Genomic DNA, 18,645 nt, shown 5'->3' with positions numbered 1-18,645 from the left:
AAAGAAAAGTTGTCCAAAACAGCTTCCAATCGAATGTTCCTGTGATTGGAAAAGTCAGGAGAGTGCAAAGGTACTGTTTTCTATCAGTTGGCAAGGTGCGCACACAATCCCAGTGTTGTACAGCTTGCTTCTTCACCTTCCCGAAGCTGCCGCTCTCGCCGGCTGCCGGAGCCCAAGAAGCGGCTTCTTCGCGCAAAGACGATTGTGCCGCTCACAGTGCTCTCCTTAGCGCGGCTTCTGCCGAAAGACGCCCGGCAGCGGCTCTTACCTCCGGAGAGCATCCTACCTTCGTCTTTCGCGTCTTTTGTAGTCTACATCTTAGCAAAACGCTTTTCCACTATGTCTGGCTAGGAAAAACTGTGCCAGCACAGAAAACATCTCCCATCGTGTTCTAGAAGTTGCACGGATGTCTGCCAAGTGTTTGGCAGGAAGAAAAGAAAAGTTGTCCAAAACAGCTTCCAATCGAATGTTCCTGTGATTGGAAAAGTCAGGAGAGTGCAAAGGTACTGTTTTCTATCAGTTGGCAAGGTGCGCACACAATCCCAGTGTTGTACAGCTTGCTTCTTCACCTTCCCGAAGCTGCCGCTCTCGCCGGCTGCCGGAGCCCAAGAAGCGGCTTCTTCGCGCAAAGACGATTGTGCCGCTCACAGGGCTCTCCTTAGCGCGGCTTCTGCCGAAAGACGCCCGGCAGCGGCTCTTACCTCCGGAGAGCATCCTACCTTCGTCTTTCTCGTCTTTTGTAGTCTACATCTTAGCAAAACGCTTTTCCACTATGTCTGGCTAGGAAAAACTGTGCCAGCACAGAAAACATCTCCCATCGTGTTCTAGAAGTTGCACGGATGTCTGCCAAGTGTTTGGCAGGAAGAAAAGAAAAGTTGTCCAAAACAGCTTCCAATCGAATGTTCCTGTGATTGGAAAAGTCAGGAGAGTGCAAAGGTACTGTTTTCTATCAGTTGGCAAGGTGCGCACACAATCCCAGTGTTGTACAGCTTGCTTCTTCACCTTCCCGAAGCTGCCGCTCTCGCCGGCTGCCGGAGCCCAAGAAGCGGCTTCTTCGCGCAAAGACGATTGTGCCGCTCACAGTGCTCTCCTTAGCGCGGCTTCTGCCGAAAGACGCCCGGCAGCGGCTCTTACCTCCGGAGAGCATCCTACCTTCGTCTTTCGCGTCTTTTGTAGTCTACATCTTAGCAAAACGCTTTTCCACTATGTCTGGCTAGGAAAAACTGTGCCAGCACAGAAAACATCTCCCATCGTGTTCTAGAAGTTGCACGGATGTCTGCCAAGTGTTTGGCAGGAAGAAAAGAAAAGTTGTCCAAAACAGCTTCCAATCGAATGTTCCTGTGATTGGAAAAGTCAGGAGAGTGCAAAGGTACTGTTTTCTATCAGTTGGCAAGGTGCGCACACAATCCCAGTGTTGTACAGCTTGCTTCTTCACCTTCCCGAAGCTGCCGCTCTCGCCGGCTGCCGGAGCCCAAGAAGCGGCTTCTTCGCGCAAAGACGATTGTGCCGCTCACAGTGCTCTCCTTAGCGCGGCTTCTGCCGAAAGACGCCCGGCAGCGGCTCTTACCTCCGGAGAGCATCCTACCTTCGTCTTTCGCGTCTTTTGTAGTCTACATCTTAGCAAAACGCTTTTCCACTATGTCTGGCTAGGAAAAACTGTGCCAGCACAGAAAACATCTCCCATCGTGTTCTAGAAGTTGCACGGATGTCTGCCAAGTGTTTGGCAGGAAGAAAAGAAAAGTTGTCCAAAACAGCTTCCAATCGAATGTTCCTGTGATTGGAAAAGTCAGGAGAGTGCAAAGGTACTGTTTTCTATCAGTTGGCAAGGTGCGCACACAATCCCAGTGTTGTACAGCTTGCTTCTTCACCTTCCCGAAGCTGCCGCTCTCGCCGGCTGCCGGAGCCCAAGAAGCGGCTTCTTCGCGCAAAGACGATTGTGCCGCTCACAGTGCTCTCCTTAGCGCGGCTTCTGCCGAAAGACGCCCGGCAGCGGCTCTTACCTCCGGAGAGCATCCTACCTTCGTCTTTCGCGTCTTTTGTAGTCTACATCTTAGCAAAACGCTTTTCCACTATGTCTGGCTAGGAAAAACTGTGCCAGCACAGAAAACATCTCCCATCGTGTTCTAGAAGTTGCACGGATGTCTGCCAAGTGTTTGGCAGGAAGAAAAGAAAAGTTGTCCAAAACAGCTTCCAATCGAATGTTCCTGTGATTGGAAAAGTCAGGAGAGTGCAAAGGTACTGTTTTCTATCAGTTGGCAAGGTGCGCACACAATCCCAGTGTTGTACAGCTTGCTTCTTCACCTTCCCGAAGCTGCCGCTCTCGCCGGCTGCCGGAGCCCAAGAAGCGGCTTCTTCGCGCAAAGACGATTGTGCCGCTCACAGTGCTCTCCTTAGCGCGGCTTCTGCCGAAAGACGCCCGGCAGCGGCTCTTACCTCCGGAGAGCATCCTACCTTCGTCTTTCGCGTCTTTTGTAGTCTACATCTTAGCAAAACGCTTTTCCACTATGTCTGGCTAGGAAAACCCGTGCCAGCACAGAAAACATCTCCCATCGTTTTCTAGAAGTTGCACGGATGTCTGCCAAGTGTTTGGGAGGAAGAAAAGAAAAGTTGTCCAAAACAGCTTCCAATCGAATGTTCCTGTGATTGGAAAAGTCAGGAGAGTGCAAAGGTACTGTTTTCTATCAGTTGGCAAGGTGCGCACACAATCCCAGTGTTGTACAGCTTGCTTCTTCACCTTCCCGAAGCTGCCACTCTCAGGAGGTAAGAGCCGCTGCCGGGCGTCTTTCGGCAGAAGCTGCGCTAAGGAGAGCACTGTGAGCGGCACAATCGTCTTTGCGCGAAGGAGCCGCTTCTTGGGCTCCGGCAGCCGGCGAGAGCGGCAGCTTCGGGAAGGTGAAGAAGCAAGCTGTACAACACTGGGATTGTGTGCGCACCTTGCCAACTGATAGAAAACAGTACCTTTGCACTCTCCTGACTTTTCCAATCACAGGAACATTCGATTGGAAGCTGTTTTGGACAACTTTTCTTTTCTTCCTGCCAAACACTTGGCAGACATCCGTGCAACTTCTAGAACACGATGGGAGATGTTTTCTGTGCTGGCACAGTTTTTCCTAGCCAGACATAGTGGAAAAGCGTTTTGCTAAGATGTAGACTACAAAAGACGAGAAAGACGAAGGTAGGATGCTCTCCGGAGGTAAGAGCCGCTGCCGGGCGTCTTTCGGCAGAAGCCGCGCTAAGGAGAGCCCTGTGAGCGGCACAATCGTCTTTGCGCGAAGAAGCCGCTTCTTGGGCTCCGGCAGCCGGCGAGAGCGGCAGCTTCGGGAAGGTGAAGAAGCAAGCTGTACAACACTGGGATTGTGTGCGCACCTTGCCAACTGATAGAAAACAGTACCTTTGCACTCTCCTGACTTTTCCAATCACAGGAACATTCGATTGGAAGCTGTTTTGGACAACTTTTCTTTTCTTCCTGCCAAACACTTGGCAGACATCCGTGCAACTTCTAGAACACGATGGGAGATGTTTTCTGTGCTGGCACAGTTTTTCCTAGCCAGACATAGTGGAAAAGCGTTTTGCTAAGATGTAGACTACAAAAGACGAGAAAGACGAAGGTAGGATGCTCTCCGGAGGTAAGAGCCGCTGCCGGGCGTCTTTCGGCAGAAGCCGCGCTAAGGAGAGCCCTGTGAGCGGCACAATCGTCTTTGCGCGAAGAAGCCGCTTCTTGGGCTCCGGCAGCCGGCGAGAGCGGCAGCTTCGGGAAGGTGAAGAAGCAAGCTGTACAACACTGGGATTGTGTGCGCACCTTGCCAACTGATAGAAAACAGTACCTTTGCACTCTCCTGACTTTTCCAATCACAGGAACATTCGATTGGAAGCTGTTTTGGACAACTTTTCTTTTCTTCCTGCCAAACACTTGGCAGACATCCGTGCAACTTCTAGAACACGATGGGAGATGTTTTCTGTGCTGGCACAGTTTTTCCTAGCCAGACATAGTGGAAAAGCGTTTTGCTAAGATGTAGACTACAAAAGACGCGAAAGACGAAGGTAGGATGCTCTCCGGAGGTAAGAGCCGCTGCCGGGCGTCTTTCGGCAGAAGCCGCGCTAAGGAGAGCACTGTGAGCGGCACAATCGTCTTTGCGCGAAGAAGCCGCTTCTTGGGCTCCGGCAGCCGGCGAGAGCGGCAGCTTCGGGAAGGTGAAGAAGCAAGCTGTACAACACTGGGATTGTGTGCGCACCTTGCCAACTGATAGAAAACAGTACCTTTGCACTCTCCTGACTTTTCCAATCACAGGAACATTCGATTGGAAGCTGTTTTGGACAACTTTTCTTTTCTTCCTGCCAAACACTTGGCAGACATCCGTGCAACTTCTAGAACACGATGGGAGATGTTTTCTGTGCTGGCACAGTTTTTCCTAGCCAGACATAGTGGAAAAGCGTTTTGCTAAGATGTAGACTACAAAAGACGCGAAAGACGAAGGTAGGATGCTCTCCGGAGGTAAGAGCCGCTGCCGGGCGTCTTTCGGCAGAAGCCGCGCTAAGGAGAGCCCTGTGAGCGGCACAATCGTCTTTGCGCGAAGAAGCCGCTTCTTGGGCTCCGGCAGCCGGCGAGAGCGGCAGCTTCGGGAAGGTGAAGAAGCAAGCTGTACAACACTGGGATTGTGTGCGCACCTTGCCAACTGATACAAAACAGTACCTTTGCACTCTCCTGACTTTTCCAATCACAGGAACATTCGATTGGAAGCTGTTTTGGACAACTTTTCTTTTCTTCCTGCCAAACACTTGGCAGACATCCGTGCAACTTCTAGAACACGATGGGAGATGTTTTCTGTGCTGGCACAGTTTTTCCTAGCCAGACATAGTGGAAAAGCTTTTTGCCGAGGTGTAGATGAGAAGAGGAGCTAAAGACGAAGGTAGGATGCTCTCCGGAGGTAAGAGCCGCTGCCGGGCGTCTTTCGGCAGAAGCCGCGCTAAGGAGAGCCCTGTGAGCGGCACAATCGTCTTTGCGCGAAGAAGCCGCTTCTTGGGCTCCGGCAGCCGGCGAGAGCGGCAGCTTCGGGAAGGTGAAGAAGCAAGCTGTACAACACTGGGATTGTGTGCGCACCTTGCCAACTGATAGAAAACAGTACCTTTGCACTCTCCTGACTTTTCCAATCACAGGAACATTCGATTGGAAGCTGTTTTGGACAACTTTTCTTTTCTTCCTGCCAAACACTTGGCAGACATCCGTGCAACTTCTAGAACACGATGGGAGATGTTTTCTGTGCTGGCACAGTTTTTCCTAGCCAGACATAGTGGAAAAGCTTTTTGCCGAGGTGTAGATGAGAAGAGGAGCTAAAGACGAAGGTAGGATGCTCTCCGGAGGTAAGAGCCGCTGCCGGGCGTCTTTCGGCAGAAGCCGCGCTAAGGAGAGCCCTGTGAGCGGCACAATCGTCTTTGCGCGAAGAAGCCGCTTCTTGGGCTCCGGCAGCCGGCGAGAGCGGCAGCTTCGGGAAGGTGAAGAAGCAAGCTGTACAACACTGGGATTGTGTGCGCACCTTGCCAACTGATAGAAAACAGTACCTTTGCACTCTCCTGACTTTTCCAATCACAGGAACATTCGATTGGAAGCTGTTTTGGACAACTTTTCTTTTCTTCCTGCCAAACACTTGGCAGACATCCGTGCAACTTCTAGAACACGATGGGAGATGTTTTCTGTGCTGGCACAGTTTTTCCTAGCCAGACATAGTGGAAAAGCGTTTTGCTAAGATGTAGACGACAAGAGAGGCTAAAGAGTGGATGTTAGCAAATGACACCCATCTTCAAAAAAGGCAATTAAGAGGACTCGCCATAGTACAAACCAGCCAGCCTCTTTTTTATCCCCAGGAAGTTGATGAAGCAGCTCTTCCTGGAAATCCTTGCCAGGCACATGACAGATGACCAAATAATGTAGTTAGCATGATTTTTCAGGGGAATTTCATGCTGAACATCACTTTAAACTCCTCTGATGAATCAACTTGACTGGTAGATGAAGGGAATATTATCTGCCTGGGCTTCAGGGAGGTTTTTGACATACCTCTACATGGCATCACACATACATATGGAAGCAATAGTGCAAAGGGGAGGGAATCAGTGTCTTTTCAGTGATGCTGAGGGAAAAGACAAGAGGCAGTGGGCACACACTGAAATACAGGAGATTGCCTTTGAACATCAGTAAATGTTTCTTTACTGTCAGGGTGACTGAACCACGGCACAGACTGCCCAGAAAGATTGTGGAGCCTGGATCTTTGAAGACATTAAAAGTACACCCAGATAGAATCCTGGGCAAGAGGCCCTAGGTATCCTGGTTTAGGCAGGGGGGTTGGGCCTGGTTAGCCCCACCAACCCCTTCCACTCTCTTTCATTCTGTGCTAGTGAATTCTCTTCAAGATGCATTTCAAAGCACTGGCATGACAAAGTTCTGTGCATACAGAGATCCAAATGGACATGGCATCTAAGTTCCTTAAGCAGTGTTCAAGAAGAATGTAAAACTCTGGCACAAGTGTCTCTTCCCTAACTGAATCCCTTTCATGGGAAAATTCCCAGCTCTAGAAAGATCTTCTGATACGCATGCTTAAGACTGACACTGGCTGAGCAAATTTCTCCCTATGTATATCTAAGACCAGTTAGGATCTTCACCCAAAGTGCTGTCAACATAGTCACAGAATGCCTATTGTTAAGAAGTGACAGCTTCCATCAGAATGGCAGCTATTGGTCCACAAAATGGATTAATGGATGGGAATTATCTACGTGGGTTAAAAACAAAAATAAAGAGTTGGTCTTTATTTATCAATTTCATGGCAATATTGATAAGGGAAGAAAAAGATCTAAGTCCTTGACTTTCTGGACTCGAGGAAAGATTTTAAAAATTCCTTGTAAAAATGTATGATCACAATCAGACTATTGAAACCATTTTAGTTGGGAACAAAGTTCCAAAATTGTCTAGATAGTGGCAAAGAAGCCAAGAAAATAGGAAAGAAACAAAAAGAGAGCAAAAGAGTCAGCTTCAGTGTACAAGCTCGTTCTAGAAGTAGTCTGCTGGGAAAAGGAACCCCCAGCTAAATTTCCAATGTATTCCTGCGCTTGATTCAGTAACTGGTCAATGTAAAAACCAATCCTTTTGTACAACTTCTTCCAGCAACAAAAACTCCAACAGGTTGACACTACCATCATGCCTGTTCCAGACATATTTAAAAGAGAAATGATGATTTTCTTGAAAACCTACTTACATAAAAGTTGCAAGATGGTGGAGGGATTCCCACATCCTCCTTCCTCCATCTGGCTTGAAAGTATATTTGATAAAATATGCAACAAAGCACATGATTTATAAGGGAGAGTCAAATGGATGATTTGGGAATCGATCTCTTGTTGATAGTAAACTTCATATCCACTCGGTGTGACCTTTTTAAAACAAAATGTGGAGCTGAGGCATGAATCTGCCACAACAATTGTAAAGCAAACATACACACTCCCCTTCATATGCCCCCCCCTCCACACACACCTAGGCACACACAGAGATCAGCATAGCAGATCATGAACACCTTGGAAAAGACTGAAATGCTAAATGCCTCTCTTGATGGGCAAAAGAGCTGGTGCAGTAATTCAAATGCCTGGTACAAAAATTCTGTTTAATATTTAGCTCCTATTTAAAACACAGCTTTTCATTTCATTCTATTTACAGAATATTTTCATTTCATTTGTTTCTTTAAAATTACTTAGTTCTCACCTGTTGTATGTCTAGGAATATTTTCTTCCAAAAATAGAAAAAAATAGATGATATCTTTTCAGCAGAAAACATTGGTTGATACAATTTTAAACCATCATGATATGGAAGAATTCTTCTGTCCCTCTCGAAGGTGGAAGAAGCATTTGGATCACAGATCATCTACAATGAAATACTTGACATGTTTAAGATGCTTTCAATCAATTTTGATCGTCAATTGCTTATTTGTTGTAAACAGTAATTTTTCAGTGAAGGGAAAGTGTGTGTGGTATATCTACATGATATGTTCAAAGGCAGTTCCTACTAATGGCCAGGCTGAATTCCAGTAAATAATGTCCCGAATGATATTTTGCCGCCTTCTTTGGCACTTCATGAAATCTTACCCCGATGAAGTGCTGAAACACAGAGATTTTCTCTTAGAGAGTGTCTCATGTTGTAACCTATCCCATGGATTTTATGCTGTAATTCTTATCTCTTTTAAAATTTACTATCTTCTGTACAGTTTTCATGAAACTTTCTGTTACAGTAGTGAATAGCACAGATAAATGTCATTTTGTACAACTTTGAATTTACCCCAAGAGCTGAGAGAAAACTTGATCCTATACTTCAATCCGAGTTTCTTCTATAGTCCAACTTTGTTTCTCTACCATCAAGCTTCTCCTTTGTTGCTGCTCCAAGCCCCGTCCAGGGTGACCTTGAATACTTTCAGGGATGGGACACCCACAACTTCTCTGGGCAACCTGTTCCAGTGTTCCAGCACTCCCACAGTAAAAAAGGCCTTCCTTTCATCTAATATGTGTAGGAAATCATAAATCTAGGCATAGAAGCTTGGAGTGCAAATTTGAAATTCTTTGGATTTGAAGCACATTTTATATGAATACTGACTTACAGATGACTAAAAGATGTTGATGGGCATTTGAGCTGACAAGTTTTGAAAAAGTGCACGGAAATTAAAATTGAAACCACTAAAATTAAAAACTCCTTGCCATTTTCTTTTTCCTCTCCTATTCAAAATTGCATATGTCAGATATCAGTGCTTCATGCAAACCTCTCAGATGCTCTCAGAGAAAAAGCTTTTCTTTCAGACTAAGTTGCGGTTGACATAGAACACTAGCAGGAGTGAAAGATTTTCTGGGCATCGGGGCAGCCCGTTCTCCTTGGATTTGTGTGCAGAATGCATTTTATCCAAACTGGAAAATAGATCCCAGCTCTGTTCTATTCATCATCCTTACTTCATCAGGCCAGAAGATTCTGTGAAAAGTAGCCTGTGGACCTTGAAGACAGCGCATGTGAACCAGATGAGAGGTGATAGAGAAGTTGAGGGAGAGAAGAAAGAGCATGAGGCTGAAACCAGAAAGTATTTCTCCACGTGATCATGGAAGATTGCAGGAGCCACTTGGTACTATCAAACCAGCCCAACTTGGCACTTGTGCCACCTTGGGTCTGGGAGCCATGTTGCATATCGTGCATTTTAAGGAGCCAGCTGGCCACACCCAGCCATATGCCCCCAAACACAAACCAAGGCCCTTTCCTCTGGCAAACAAAACTCAGCTGCCCTGCTTCTGGATGGCAGATTGCAGGAACCACTTGGTACTATCAAACCAGCCCAACTTGGCACTGGTGCCACCATGGGTCTGGTCACCATCCTGCCTATTGTAGCTTTTCAGGAGCCAGCCGGTCACTCTCAGCCATAGGCCCCCAAACACAAACCTCGGCCCGTTTCCCTGGCAAACAAAAGTAAGCTGCCCCGCTTCTGGATGGCAGATTGCAGGAGCTACTTAGTACTATCAAATCAGCCCGACTTGGCACAGGTGCCACCTTGGATCTGGGAACCATCCTGTGTATCGTGGATTTTCAGGGGCCAGCCGGCCACTCTCAGCCATATGCCCCCAAAAACAAACCACGGACCTTTTCTCTGGCAAACAAAAATCAGCTGCCCCACTTCTGGATGGCAGATTGCAGGAGCCACTTGGGACTATCACACCAGCACAACATGGCACTGCTGCCACCTTGGATCTGGGAACAATCCTGCGTATCGTACATATTCAGGAACCAGCCGAACACTCCCAGCCACAGGCCCCCAAACACAAACAACGGCCCTTTTCTCTGGCAAACAAAACTCAACTGCCCCTCTTCTGGATGGCAAATTGCAGGACGCACTTGGTACTACAAAAAGAGCCCGACTTGGCAGTGGTGCCACCTTGGCTCTGGGAACCATCCTGCATATCGAGCATTTTAAGGAGCCAGCCGGCAATTCCCAGCCGTATGCCCCAAAAAGAAACCATGGACCTTTTCTCTGGCAAAAAAAACTCAGCTGTCCCGCTTCTGGATGGCAGATTGCAGGAGTTACTTTGAACCATACAACCAGCCTTACTTGGCACTGGTGCCACCTTGGATCTGGGCACCATCCTGCCTATCGTTGATTTTCAGGGGCCAGCCGGCCACTCTCAGCCATAGGCCCCCAAACACAAACCACAGCCCTTTTCTCTAGCAAAAAAAATTCAACTGCCCCGCTTCTGGATGGCAAATTGCAGGAGCCACTGGGTACTACAAAAACAGCCTGACTTGGCACTGGTGCCACCTTGCGTCTGGTTACCATGCGGCGTATCGTGCATTTTAAGGAGCCAGGTGGCCACTCCCAGCCATATGCCCCCAAACACAACCCACGGCCCTTTTCTCTGGCAAACAAAACTCAGCTGCCCCGCTTCTGGATGGCAGATTGCAGGAGACACTTGGTACTATCAAACCAGCCCGACTTGGCACTGGTGCCACCTTGGGTCTGGGAACCATCCTGCGTATTGTGGATTGTCAGGAGACAGCCGACCACTCTCGGCCACAGAGCCCAATCAAAAACAAAGGTCCGTTTCCCTGGCAAAAAAAACTCAGCTGCCCCGCTTCTGGATGGGAGATTGCAGGAGGCACTTGACACTGTCAAACGAGCCCCACTTGGCACTGGTGCCACCTTGGGTCTGGGAACCATGCTGCGTATCGTGGATTTTCAGGAGCCAGCCGGCCACTGCCAGCCACAGGCCCCCAAACACAAACCACAGCCTTTTTCTCTGGCAAACAAAACTCAGCTGCCCCGCTTCTGGATGGCAGATTGCAGGAGCCACTTGGTACTATCAAACCAGCCCGACTTGGCACTGGTGCCACCTTGGGTCTGGGAACCATCCTGCCTATCGTGGATTTTAAGGAGCCAGCCGGCTACTCCCAGCCACAGGCCCCCAACAAAAACCACGGCCCTTTTTTCTCGCAAACAAAACTTAGCTGCCTCACTTCTGGATGGCAGATTGCAGGAGCCACTTGGTGTAATCAAACCAGCCCGACTTGGCACTGGTGCCACCTTGGGTCTGGGAACCATCCTGCGTATCGTGGATTCTAAGGAGCCACCCGGCCACTCTGAGCCACAGGCCCCCAAACAAAATCAACGGCGCTGTTCCCTGGAAAACAAAACACGCCTGCCAACTTTTTGATGGAGTTTGCAGGAGCCACTTGGTACTATCAAACCAGCCCGACTTGGCACTGGTGCCACCTTGGGTCTGGGAAACATCCTGCGTATCGTGGATTCTTAGGAGCCAGCCGGCCACTCCTAGCCACAGGCCCCCAAACAAAAACCTAGGCCTATTTCTCTGGCAAACAAAAGTAAGCTGCCCTGCTTCTGGATGGCAGATTGCAGGAGACACTTGGTACTATCAAACCAGCCCAACTTGGCACTGGTGCCACCTTGGGTCTGGGAACCATCCTGCGTATCGTGGATTCTAAGGAGCCAGCTGGCCACTCCCAGCCACAGGCCCCCAAACACAAACAACGGCGCTTTTCCCTGGAAAACAAAACTCGCCTGCCAACTTTTTGATGGCAGATTGCAGGAGCCACTTGGTACTATCAAATCAGCCCAACTTGGCACTGGTGCCACCATGGGTCTGGTCACCATCCTGCGTATCGTAGCTTTTCAGGAGCCAGCCGGTCACTCCCAGCCATAGGCCCCCAGACACAAACCTCGGCCCGTTTCCCTGGCAAACAAAAGTAAGCTGCCCCGCTTCTGGATGGCAGATTGCAGTACGCACTTGGTACTATCAAACCAGCCCAACTTGGAAATGGTGCCACCTTGGGTCTGGGAACCATCCTGCGTATCGTGGATTCTAAGGAGCCAGCGGGCCACTCCCAGCCACAGGCCCCCAAATACAAACAACGGCGCTTTTCCCTGGAAAACAAAACTCGCCTGCCAAATTTTTGATGGCAGATTGCAGGAGCCACTTGGTACTATCAAATCAGCCCAACTTGGCACTGGTGCCACCATGGATCTGGTCACCATCCTGCCTATCGTAGCTTTTCAGGTGCCAGCCGGTCACTCCCAGCCATAGGAACCCAGACACAAACCTCGGCCCGTTTCCCTGGCAAACAAAAGTAAGCTGCCCCGCTTCTGGATGGCAGATTGCAGGAGCCACTTTGCACCATCAAACTGGCCCGACTTGTCACTGGTGCCACCTCAGGTCTGGGAACCCTCCTGCGTATCGTGGATTCCAATTAGCAAGACGGCCACTCCCAGCCACAGGCCCCCAAACACAAACAACGGCGCTTTTCCCTGGAAAACAAAACTCGCCTGCCAAATTTTGATGGCAGATTGCAGGAGCCACTTGGTACTATCAAACCAGCCCAACTTGGCACTGCTGACACCATGGGTCTGGTCACCATCCTGCCTATCGTAGCTTTTCAGGAGCCAGCCGGTCACTCCCAGCCATAGGCCCCCAGACACAAAGCTCTGCCCGTTTCCCTGGCAAACAAAAGTAAGCTGCCCCGCTTCTGGATGGCAGATTTCAGGATCCACTTGTTATCATCAAACCAGCCCGACTTGGTACTGGTGCCACCTCTGGTCTGGGAACCATCCTGCGTATCTTGGATTCTAAGGAGCCAGCCGGCCACTCCCAGCCACAGGCCCCCAAAAAAAAGCATCGGCGCTTTTCCCTGGAAAACAAAACTCGCCTGCCAACATTTTGATTGCAGATTGCAGGAACCACTTGGTACTATCAAACCAGCCCAACTTGGCACTGGTGCCACCTTGGGTCTGGGAACCATCCGGCGTATCGTGTGTTTAAAGGAGCCAGCCGGCCACTCCAGCCACAGGCCCGCAGACACAAACAACGGCGCTTTTCCCTGGAAAACAAAGCTTGCCTGCTGACTTTTGATGGCAGATTGCAGGAGCCACTTTGTACTTTGAAATCAGCCGAACATGGCTCTGGTGCCACCATGGGTCTGGTCACCATCCTGCCTATCGTAGCTTTTCAGGAGCCAGCCGGTCACTCCCAGCCATAGGCCCCCAGACACAAAGCTCGGCCCGTTTCCCTGGCAAACAAAAGTAAGCTACCCCGCTTCTGGATGGCAGATTGCAGGACGCACTTGGTACTATCAAACCAGCCCAACTTATCACTGGTGCCACCTCAGGTCAGGGAACCATCCTGCGTATTGTGGATTCTAAGGAGCCAGCCGGCCACTCCCAGCCACAGGCCCCCAAACACAAACAACGGCGCTTTTCCCTGGAAAACAAAACTCGCCTGCCAACTTTTGATGGCAGATTGCAGGAGCCACTTGGTACTATCAAACCAGCCCAACTTGGCACTGGTGCCACCATGGGTCTGGTCACCATCCTGCCTATCGTAGCTTTTCAGGAGCCAGCCGGTCACTCCCTGCCATAGGCCCCCAGACACAAACCTCGGCCCGTTACCCTGGCAAACAAAAGTAAGCTGCCCCGCTTCTGGATGGCAGATTGCAGGACGCACTTGGTACTATCAAACCAGCCCGACTTGGCACTGGTGCCACCTCAGGTCTGGGAACCATCCTGCGTATCGTGGATTCTAAGGAGCCAGCCGGCCACTCCCAGCCACAGGCCCCCAAACACAAACATCGGCGCTTTTCCCTGGAAAACAAAACTCGCCTGCCAACTTTTTGATGGCAGATTGCCGGAGCCACTTGGTACTATCAAACCAGCCCAACTTGGCACTGGTGCCACCATGGGTCTGGTCACCATCCTGCCTATCGTAGCTTTTCAGGAGCCAGCCGGTCACTCCCAGCCATAGACCCCAGACACAAACCTCGGCCCGTTTCCCTGGCAAAAAAAAGTAAGCTGCCCCGCTTCTGGATGGCAGATTGCAGGAGCCACTTTGCACCATCAAACTAGCCCGACTTGGCACTGGTGCCACCTCAGGTCTGGGAACCATCCTGCGTATCGTGGATTCTAAGGAGCCAGCCGGACACTCCCAGCCACAGGCCCTCAAACACAAACAGCGGCGCTTTTCCCTGGAAAACAAAACTCGCCTGCCAAATTTTGATGGCAGATTGCCGGAGCAACTTGGTACTATCAAACCAGCCCAACTTGGCACTGGTGCCACCATGGGTCTGGTCACCATCCTGCCTATCGTAGATTTTCAGGACCTAGCCGGTCACTCCCAGCCATAGGCCCCCAGACACAAACCTCGGCCCGTTTCCGTGGCAAACAAAACTAAGCGGCGCCGCTTGTGGATGGCAGATTGCAGGACGCACTTGGTACTATCAAACCAGCCCGACTTGGCACTGGTGCCACCTCTGGTCTGGGAACCATCCTGCGTATCGTGGATTCCAATTAGCAAGCTGGCCACTCCCAGCCACAGGCCCCCAAACACAAACAACGGCGCTTTTCCCTGGAAAACAAAACTCGCCTGCCAACATTTTGATGGCAGATTGCAGGAGCCACTTGGTACTATCAAATCAGCCGAACATGGCACTGGTGCCACCATGGGTCTTGGAACCATCCTGCCTATCGTAGCTGTTCAGGCGCCAGCCGGTCACTCCCAGCCATAGGCCCCCAGAGAAAAACCTCGGCCCTTTTCCCTGGAAAACAAAAGTAAGCTGCCCCGCTTCTGGATGGCAGATTGCAGGAATAACTTGGTACTATCAAACCAGCCCAACTTGGCACTGGTGCCACCTTGGGTCTGGGAACCATCCGGCGTATCGTGGATTCTAAGGAGCCAGCCGGTCACTCCCAGCCACAGGCCCCCAAACACAAACAACGGCGCTTTTCCCTGGAAAACAAAACTCGCCTGCCAACATTTTGATGGCAGATTGCAGGAGCCACTTGCTACTATCAAATCAGCCCAACTTGGCACTGGTGCCACCATGGGTCTGGTCACCATCCTGCCTATCGTAGCTTTTCAGGAGCCAGCCGGTCACTCCCAGCCATAGGCCCCCAGACACAAAGCTCGGCCCGTTTCCCTGGCAAACAAAAGTAAGCTGCCCCGCTTCTGGATGGCAGATTGTAGGACGCGCTTGGTAGTATCAAACCAGCCCGACTTGTCACTGGTGCCAACTCTGGTCTGGGAACCATCCTGCGTATCGTTGATTCTAATTAGCCAGCCGGCCACTCCCAGCCACAGGCCCCCAAACACAAACAAGGGCGCTTTTCCCTGGAAAACAAAACTCGCCTGCCAAATTTTTGATGGCAGTTTGCAGGAGCCACTTGGTACTATCAAACCAGCCCAACTTGGCACTGGTGCCACCATAGGTCTGGTCACCATCCTGCCTATCGTAGCTTTTCAGGAGCCAGCCGGTCACCCCCAGCCACAGGCCCCGAGACAAAAACCTCGGCCCGTTTCCCTGGCAAAAAAAAGTAAGCTACCCCGCTTCTGGATGGCAGATTGCAGGACGCACTTCGTAGTATCAAACCAGCCCAACTTGGCACTGGTGCCACCTTGGGTCTGGGAACCATCCTGCGTATCGTGGATTCTAAGGAGCCAGCCGGCCACTCCCTGCCACAGGCACTCAAACACAAACAACGGCGCTTTTCCCTGGAAAACAAAACTCGCCTGCCAACTTTTTGATGGCGGATTGCAGGAGCCACTTGATACTATCAAACCAGCCCAACTTGGCACTGGTGCCACCATGGGTCTGGTCACCATCCTGCCTATCGTAGCTTTTCAGGAGCCAGCCGGTCACCCCCAGCCACAGGCCCCGAGACAAACACCTCGGCCCGTTTCCCTGGCAAACAATAGTAAGCTACCCCGCTTCTGGATGGCAGATTGCAGGACGCACTTGGTAGTATCAAACCAGCCCGACTTGTCACTGGGGTCACCTCTGGTCTGGGAACCATCCTGCGTATCGTGGATTCTAATTAGCCAGCCGGCCACTCCCAGCCACAGGCCCCCAAACACAAACAACGGCGCTTTTCCCTGGAAAACAAAACTCGCCTGCCAAATTTTTGATGGCAGATTGCAGGAGCCACTTGGTACTATCAAACCAGCCCAACTTGGCACTGGTGACACCATGGGTCTGGTCACCATCCTGCCTATCGTAGCTTTTCAGGAGCCAGCCGGTCACCCCCAGCCTTATACCCCGAGACAAAAACCTCGGCCCGTTTCCCTGGCAAAAAAAAGTAAGCTACCCCGCTTCTGGATGGCAGATTGCAGGACGCACTTGGTAGTATCAAACCAGCCCAACTTGGCACTGGTGCCACCTTGGGTCAGGGAACCATCCTGCGTATCGTGGATTCTAAGGAGCCAGCCGGCCACTCCCTGCCACAGGCACCCAAACACAAACAACGGCGCTTTTCCCTGGAAAACAAAACTCGCCTGCCAACTTTTTCATGGCGGATTGCAGGAGCCACTTGGTACTATCAAACCAGCCCAACTTGGCACTGGTGCCACCATGGATGTGGTCACCATCCTGCCTATCGTAGCTTTTCAGTACCTAGCAGGTCACTCCCAGCCATAGGCGCCCAGACACAAAGCTCGGCCCGTTTCCCTGGCAAAAAAAATTAAGCTGCCCCGCTTCTGGATGGCAGATTGCATGAACCACTTGGTACTATAAAACCAGCCCGACTTGGCACTGGTGCCACCTCTGGTCTGGGAACCATCCTGCGTATCGTGGATTCTAAGGAGCCAGCCGGTCACTCCCAGCCACAGGCCCCCAAACAAAATCAACGGCGCTGTTCCCTGGAAAACAAAACACGCCTGCCAACTTTTTGATGGAGTTTGCAGGAGCCACTTGGTACTATCAAACCAGCCCGACTTGGCACTGGTGCCACTTTGGGTCTGGGAAACATCCTGCGTATCGTGGATTCTTAGGAGCCAGCCGGCCACTCCTAGCCACAGGCCCCCAAACAAAAACCTAGGCCTATTTCTCTGGCAAACAAAAGTAAGCTGCCCTGCTTCTGGATGGCAGATTGCAGGAGACACTTGGTACTATCAAACCAGCCCAACTTGGCACTGGTGCCACCTTGGGTCTGGGAACCATCCTGCGTATCGTGGATTCTAAGGAGCCAGCTGGCCACTCCCAGCCACAGGCCCCCAAACACAAACAACGGCGCTTTTCCCTGGAAAACAAAACTCGCCTGCCAACTTTTTAATGGCAGATTGCAGGAGCCACTTGGTACTATCAAATCAGCCCAACTTGGCACTGGTGCCACCATGGGTCTGGTCACCATCCTGCCTATCGTAGCTTTTCAGGAGCCAGCCGGTCACTCCCAGCCATAGGCCCCCAGACAAAAACCTCGGCCCGTTTCCCTGGCAAACAAAAGTAAGCTGCCCCGCTTCTGGATGGCAGATTGCAGTACGCACTTGGTACTATCAAACCAGCCCAACTTGGAAATGGTGCCACCTTGGGTCTGGGAACCATCCTGCGTATCGTGGATTCTAAGGAGCCAGCGGGCCACTCCCAGCCACAGGCCCCCAAATACAAACAATGGCGCTTTTCCCTGGAAAACAAAACTCGCCTGCCAAATTTTTGATGGCAGATTGCAGGAGCCACTTGGTACTATCAAATCAGCCCAACTTGGCACTGGTGCCACCATGGATCTGGTCACCATCCTGCCTATCGTAGCTTTTCAGGTGCCAGCCGGTCACTCCCAGCCATAGGAACCCAGACACAAACCTCGGCCCGTTTCCCTGGCAAACAAAAGTAAGCTGCCCCGCTTCTGGATGGCAGATTGCAGGAGCCACTTTGCACCATCAAACTGGCCCGACTTGTCACTGGTGCCACCTCAGGTCTGGGAACACTCCTGCGTATCGTGGATTCCAATTAGCAAGACGGCCACTCCCAGCCACAGGCCCCCAAACACAAACAACGGCGCTTTTCCCTGGAAAACAAAACTCGCCTGCCAACTTTTTGATGGCAGATTGCAGGAGCCACTTGGTACTATCAAACCAGCCCAACTTGGCACTGCTGACACCATGGGTCTGGTCACCTTCCTGCCTATCGTAGCTTTTCAGGAGCCAGCCGGTCACTCCCAGCCATAGGCCCCCAGACACAAAGCTCTGCCCGTTTCCCTGGCAAACAAAAGTAAGCTGCCCCGCTTCTGGATGGCAGATTTCAGGATCCACTTGTTATTATCAAACCAGCCCGACTTGGTACTGGTGCCACCTCTGGTCTGGGAACCATCCTGCGTATCTTGGATTCTAAGGAGCCAGCCGGCCACTCCCAGCCACAGGCCCCCAAAAAAATCATCGGCGCTTTTCCCTGGAAAACAAAACTCGCCTGCCAACATTTTGATTGCAGATTGCAGGAACCACTTGGTACTATCAAACCAGCCCAACTTGGCACTGGTGCCACCTTGGGTCTGGGAACCATACGGCGTATCGTGTGTTTAAAGGAGCCAGCCGGCCACTCCAGCCACAGGCCAGCAGACACAAACAACGGCGCTTTTCCCTGGAAAACAAAGCTTGCCTGCTGACTTTTGATGGCAGATTGCAGGAGCCACTTTGTACTTTGAAATCAGCCGAACATGGCTCTGGTGCCACCATGGGTCTGGTCACCATCCTGCCTATCGTAGCTTTTCAGGAGCCAGCCAGTCACTCCCAGCCATAGGCCCCCAGACACAAAGCTCGGCCCGTTTCCCTGGCAAACAAAAGTAAGCTACCCCGCTTCTGGATGGCAGATTGCAGGACGCA

Source organism: Melospiza melodia, chromosome 1 (genome assembly GCF_035770615.1).
Source record: "Melospiza melodia melodia isolate bMelMel2 chromosome 1, bMelMel2.pri, whole genome shotgun sequence".
Taxonomy (NCBI): Eukaryota; Metazoa; Chordata; class Aves; order Passeriformes; family Passerellidae; genus Melospiza; species Melospiza melodia.
Note: the sequence above shows the minus strand (reverse complement) of the source record.